Source organism: Ipomoea nil, unplaced genomic scaffold, assembly GCF_001879475.1.
Source record: "Ipomoea nil cultivar Tokyo-kokei standard unplaced genomic scaffold, Asagao_1.1 scaffold0117, whole genome shotgun sequence".
Lineage (NCBI taxonomy): Eukaryota > Viridiplantae > Streptophyta > Magnoliopsida > Solanales > Convolvulaceae > Ipomoea > Ipomoea nil.
The window spans coordinates 1,891,398-1,899,130 of NW_017616545.1; positions in this window are offsets into that span (position 1 = coordinate 1,891,398).

The window sequence follows — 7,733 nt, forward strand, 5'->3', positions numbered from 1 at the left end:
AACTTTGAATGCTATGTATTTAGTCGGGCTAATTATATTACCAAAATTTATGTTACATTTTATATTATATATTTTTTTATTACATTTTAACATATTCATAATATATGTTTAACAATTATGCCAACTCTCATTGAGATATAATTTTTTTTATATAAATTAATGTGTATAAATGTTAAGAATAATAAATAGTTAACGGAATGCTTTCAAAAAAAAATTAAAAAAATTAACGGAATATTCCGTTACAAAAGTTTATACTAACGAAATTTAGGGTTATTTAAGTGAAGAAAATAATATAATAGAGGGTAAATAAAGAAAATCATTAAAAAAATACTAAAATCAAAATAAAATGAACCATTCATTTTAATAAACAACTACTACTGACATTTTTTTGTTCCAGTTTGGACAAAATGTGGCAAAATTAGTAAAAGCGGACAAAATGTGTCAAAATTAATAAAAGCGTGCAAAATGTGTCGAATGCGCAATAAATTTAGGACCAAAATTGGATTTAACTCTACATTTTACATGCACTGAGGTGCACTATATGAAACTGCAACTTGCACTTGTAATAAATTTTACTTGAAGTTCGATGTTAAATTATTTACGAAAATACCATCGTATTTTTTTATTTAAAAAATCAGTGTTTCTCATCCGTTAGATCTGAACACATGAACGGATGACATGCATTCTCATTCCTCTCATGGGTGGGCACTTCACACCTAAACGCAGTCATATATATATATATATATATATATATATATATATATATATATATATATATATATATATATATATTCGACAGGCCCAGAGGGACTACGATAGATGCCAAAAATGGAAAAGGTAATTTTCCATGAACCAAACAGAGTAAAATTTCATTTCCCTCAAATTTAAAGAAATTTTTTTCTTTGACAAATTTTTTCCATCCAACTAAACATGCTCAAAAGTACTATGAGACACAAAATAAAAATTAAAATTTAAAATTATAACAAAATATTATATATAGAAAATAATCTAAGTACTAAAAGTTAAATTAACTAATTATTAGTAACAATGACATATAAAATGCAACATAATGAGTACTATTTTATTTAATTAATAATTAAATTGTTGTTTTAACTCGATGTGAATTCTATTAATTTACAAGTATCCAACAAATATAAATAATATTATTATAGAAAAATGATATATGTACTCTCATGGAATATAACTCCTGTCACGTGTATAAATTTTAGAGCAAATACCAATTTTAGTCCGAGTATTACCAATTTCACCATGACCGGTCTGTAAATTAATTGTTCATGTCATGTTGGAGGAAGAAAATTTTACTTTTTGATGGGTTGATTTAGAGTTCATCAATGACTTTATAATCGTGTTGAATTAAGTATAAAATAGTATTAATTTTTTATTGTATCATTTGTGTATGAGCTTTGTGAAGTAAATTTTCTTAGCCATGTTTGGTGAAATATAGATTTGTGTGAATGCAACACATGTAAGATAGAAATGTTTCTAAGTTAAATTTCATTGCATTTTAATTTTTACCCACACTGCCACACAGACATATATAGTGTAAAGGGTTGTGACTTTGGGCCATTATATTAACTACCCATTACGGACTTGGGTGTGAGGCGATACAGAGAGTGTGTGTGTGGGGGGGGGGGGGGGGAGATGGGATATATGTTGAGCATAGAGGGGTAGGTTAACCCATGGGGTTTACCAACTTACCGCTAAGGGGCGGGGGGGGGGGGGGGGGGTGTCAAGGCCAGTGGTCCCTATCGGCCGAAAAAAGGGTCTCTTGAACTCCTCGAGCTATAGTAATGTGGCTAGTGGGCGTCGAGCGCTCTCCATCGTGTCAGCGGCGCCCCGTGCTACTGGGGCTGGACAAAGGGGTGCAACAAGGGGCTGGTGAAGATGGTGGAGGAGGGGGGTAAGGAAAGAAGGGGCGAGGTAGTTTATTACAACGTAACCTAGCTTGGTGGTGTCTTATCATGACTTCTAACATTGACACTTGGGTTCAGTTACATAAAGTACATTTTTATTATACTAAAGGTTCATTTTTTAAAGATACATTTTTTGGTAGCTTCTGTGCACAATGGATCCAATCTAGACATTTTAACATCCTTTGTGTTTTCTTTTTCCCACACATGCTTCGAAGTTTAATCACACTGCCACTCCCAGTTATGACTTTCAAGTCAGGCGATGAACCAACTACGCTAAGATTGACGTGGAGCACTTTTTGACTAATAACATAACATAATATAATAACAGCAGTGACAAAAAGAAGTGATAAATATTCCCAATTTCCCACCAAGTCACTGGATTCACACCAGGCCCTTTTCCAAGTCTTTACCCTCGTTTAGTTGGAGGGAATTAGAATTCCGCTCTTACAAGTTTAATTTAAACATAATTTTTATGAATTTAGAATTTCATGTCTCCTCTAATATTTTGAATTTCATCTTTTTTGGAAAGAAGGAAAAAATATCATTGAGATAAAATTACCATTTCTCTTTTCTAACACAAAATTGATGTTTCATTTGTCTGCACTGCTCACCTTGCCCTTTCATCGCGTATCTTATGCTTCTCGGGTCTCTCAACACATAATGTCGGCTTTGGAACTTGCCAACACTCTTGCCCCTATCTTTTTGAACAATAATCAGTAGTCCAACACTCTCGTCCCTATCTTGCCAACACTCTCGTCACTGAGGGCGCTTGGTTGACAGGTAAGTTCAAACTTTCTTTGGAATTTAAAATGTGGGAAAATTATTTTCACGTTTGGTGATAATTACAAAAATACCATCATAATTTTTTATTTTTTTTTTAAATTAGATCTGGTCCATCCAATTTTTTGAGACATAAAGTTGAGATTGATTCTTAGTTTTCTCCTAAGGACTTGTTCTCATCTGATCGAGAATTGAGGTGAGTTATTTTCCAGAAAACATTTTCCCCCAAAACATACTTATTTTTGGAAAATGACTTCAGGAAAATCATTTTTGGAAAACATTTTCTAGAAAACAAGTATGTTTCTCCTATGTCTGTCCATATTATATCCTTATTAAGTTATACACTATACTACAAATATGTAATATTACGGTACATTGGAAAACACTTGACCCTACATTGAGGTGACCAAATCCTGATCTAGGGCCGGTCTCGTGCAGGGCTCGGGTCAAGCCTGGGCCTAGGTTAACTGTAACACCCCGTGTTACGACCCTTAATCCCGAATTAATTATTTAATTAATTCCATTAATAATAATTAAAAAGGATTTAATTTGATTAGAAATCCATTTAATTAATTAACATGGTCCACCACGGATCGTGGACCCTTTCCTAAACTAGAGTCATAAACCCATTAGGAATAAAGAGAGTATACATTTACTATTCAGATTATGGTTAGGATTCTCTTTAAATAATTAATATGGTCCACCATGGACCATGGACCCTTATCCCTAAAACAAGTCCTTAATCCTATAAGGAATAGAATTAGTAAACTCATACCATTCAGACCCAAATTAGGGCTCCTAAATATATATATATATATATATATATATATATATATATATATATATATATATATATATATATATATATATATATATATATATATATATATATATAAAAGGACATAGGAGGCACCTAGAAGTCACACCACAATAAATATCACCACACAAAAACTCCCAAGGGACTCCCCACCACCAAGCCTAGGGAGATCAAAACGGATGGAAATCTTAGGGAAGAACCTTAATAGCCAAGGGATGATTAATTAAGGCTAAGAGGTAACCCATGTCTCAACAAAACCTATTTTCTTCGCTATAATCTCTTTCCTTGGCCTCCCTCTATATTCTTGTGTCTTGATTGAATTCTTCTATGATAATTATGTTATGTTCTTGATGATTGATAAGATGATTTATATGCTTTCTTGATAATCTTGATGATCTTGATGTTAAAAAGAAGTTCTTGATTATGATATGATGATTCTTGACGAATCTTGATATTTTCTTGATGTTAAGGATTAAATATGTTCTTGATGATTTGGGTGGGATTAGAGCCCTAGGTTGGATTCAGAATTTGTATTGTGATGTTCTTGATTTATATTTGGGTGGGAATTCGCATGTTCGGGTGTTGTTTATATTTAAAAGTAGTAATAGGATAAGTCATACATGATTCTTGCTTTTGATCCGTTAATTGCTTACGTGATGTCGTTATTTGCGTTTAAAAGTGTCTAAGCATGGTTTCGGGTTCCACGAAGGTTCCCGGGACGAGTATATGCGTAAAGAGTCAGTGGGGGGTAGGTGGGGGAGGGGGAACCCGCCACCTACCCGCTGCCCAAAGGGGCACTGCCCGGCAGCGGGCAGCCACAGGGCAGCCGACTGCCCGCCGGCAACCCGCTGCCCGGAACAGTGCCCTCCGGCGGGCTGCCGGCAGGTGACCCCCACCCACAGGCTACCCGCTGGTCCGTACACCATCCCGGGTCCCCGGCTTCCCCGTTTGATGTTCCCCATTCCCCGTGGCGTCCCAACGGACCCCGCTTGTCGTGCTTGAGTCTAGTTTGATGTTTCGGGTGCCATTCATAGGATAAAAGAGTCTTAGGAATTACATGCTAGTTGAATCGGTAATCCATCAACCTAGGTGAAAGTCGTATGAACCCCTTAGGACTATTCTTAGTATGTGAATGATCACTCGTAAGCTTAATTATATGTCTCCCCCTTCCATATGTGTTATTATGTGCTATTGTGTGTTACGTGATGCATGACCCCAACTTGGTTAAGATCAAGTGGGCTATACGGGCAGTTGAATGGGCTAAGAACCATCCCAACTGTTAACCAGGCTGGTTAAGATCGGTCAGGTATATAAATATTATATAGGACTGAGGTCCACTATACGGGCAGTTGAATGGGCTGAGAACCATCTCAACTGTTAACCAGGCTGGTAGAGACCGGTCAGGTATATAAAGATTATATATAGGACTGAAGGTCCACATGGGCCTCGGTGATATGACCCACCAACCTGGACGCGCCAGGCGGTGTGTAGGGCCAACAAACCGAGGAAGGCTGTAGTCCACCGACCTGAGTAATCAGGCGGTGTGTAGGGCTACGGCTGGCTGCGATCCACCGAGTGATGGGACATCGGTATGTAGGGCCGTAGTCTCCGAGGATCTTCGCCCCCCGACTGAGTTTAGCTCAGCAGTGTGTCGGGCTTGATCCGCTACGGTCCACCGATTGTGCGCATCAACGGTGTGTAGGGTCGAAAGTCCCCCCTTGTAAAGGGGATCGCGGTCCACCGACTGGGCGCGTCAGCGGTGTGTCGGATCGTGGTCCGACGTTGAGTTCTTCAGCGATTCTCAAAGGGTTGGTTGCGATCAACTCCCCTCATACCGCGGTACTGAGGTAGGGTGCTGCGGGGCCGTGTTAATGCTATAAGCATTAACCCTCATGTTCGGGACATGCGATTGGTCCCGTGGCGCCATCAACGAGTATGTGATATGAATGATGATTGAATGATGATGTGTTTGAATTGAAAAGTGAACTGTGACCTTAGGTATGTATTCCTTATGATGTTATCTCTACTTTACTGTTTATTACTGCTTGATGTGTTTGCCCCTACTTGCTGAGTCTATTCCCGGTTTTAAAGCTAGAGTCTCCTAAGTATATATCTTCCTGCTCCAAAATGATTTTCCTATATCCATATATATATATATATATATATATATATATATATATATATATATATATATATATATATATATATATATAATCCGGATCAGGTGAGGACCTAATCTTAGGTGAGGACGTGAGGACTAATCTTGTGCGTTTGTTTTTTTATTTGGATGGTCCAGATTTGAGTTCTTGAGATGACATGGATTGATCTTTTTTATTAAAGTAGGATAATAGTGTCTTTTTCTATTTTTTTAAGTGTGAACGCATGTATAATCCTTGGCCAAATTGGTTTCCTATTTTCTTGGATCATCACCGTTGCAATTTGGAGCCGCGATTTCTTCATTATTGATTGAGTGTTCGCACATGCAAACTAATCAGTATTTTTTATTTTTTTTCGCTTGTTCTTTTGAGTATAATATTGTTTATATTTGGATTGTCGTGTATATGTATAAATGCCTGGATAGTACGATTGTGTATTCGTGTGTGCTGATTGTGCAACCTAGTGTTGTAAGTTGTGCACTATAGGCTAGGGAGTTGTGCATTATAGCACATAGTTCAATGCATCGTAGAACATTGGATGTTCACTGTATGATTTTTTGGCGAGGTTTGAATGCACAACAATGAAGTTATTGATGCACAACACTCAGTAAAGGAATGCACAACATTTTGTATAGGAATGCACATCTTTTAATAAGACTGATTTACCCTAAATTTATATATTTTAATATTTTAAAGGGATTTGTTTTCTTAATCCGTGTGATTTGTTTCTTTTAATCTCAATCATACATCATTCTGATTTAATGGTCTAGATTAGTCCTCACGTCCTCACCTAAGATTAGGTCCTCACCTGATCCGGACCCTATATATATATATATATATATATATATATATATATATATACCTATATTGTATTTCAACGCATTGGAGTGGGTTACCAGCATCTCTCGCTGAACAGATATATATATATATATATATATATATATATATATATATATATATATATGTATATATATATATATATATATATATATATATATATATATATATATATATATATATATATATATATATTCTGTGCCAATTATATGATAGATAGTCTTTCCTTTTGGCCTGCGTGCCATGATGATGTATTGAGGATATTTAGTTAGTTTAGCCTGTGCATCTGAGTTCTCCAGCTCAGATGTGGCATAGCACCCCGTACACTTATAATTAGTAATGTTCTGTTTGGGATTTTATGAGAAATTACCTTTATCATATTAGTTTTAAAAGTTTCAAAATTTCGGGGTGTTGCAGTTGGTATCAGAGCCTAAGTTTGACCCTAGGATAAGACTTGTAAGACCAGACTTTAGGACATTAGACTTGAACTCTAGGTATTTAGGAACAAAGGATTTAGGAATCTTAGGACGCGCGGTGAGATTGTGAGCCTACCTATCATCACATAACCTCCCCGCACTTTATCCCTCACTAATTTAAAGAATTTCCCCCTTCGCTTATCACATCAAGGTAAGGGTACAACACACTAACTCTTCATTCAACATACTTACCCTAGAAATCTGTGATGTCCTTGCATGCTTTTACCTGCTTTGTTGCTTATCAGTCTTTGATTACCAAACTTGTTTATTTGCCTAAGCATATGTTCCTAATTGATTTTTAGACCAAGTTAGGAACTGCATATTATTGCTTAACTATTTGATCAAACATGCACTATCTGGATATCTGTTACTTGATAAAGTATTTTGGAACTTGCAATTAGTAATTTCATTCGGCTTATAAGAGCTCACTTGTCCTAATCACAATTGACCAATATAGTTAACGCACTAATAGCCCGATAAGTACTTACATGAGTTGCATGGAGGGAAATTTTGGGGACATAGCTTTAATTAAGAAGGGGAAGAATGGGGCGTAGGATCCTTATGATATCTAGTTGAAGTCTCCCATATTTCTTATTAGTATCATAATAACGTGATCCCTTGAGTTTTCCATGTATTCAAACCCCTTTCGTTGTTCACATAAAGTATGGAATCCTTTGAAACTTATAATTGTGCATTCTCGGGGCTTTTCCCGAGGTGATTCCTCCTTCACAAT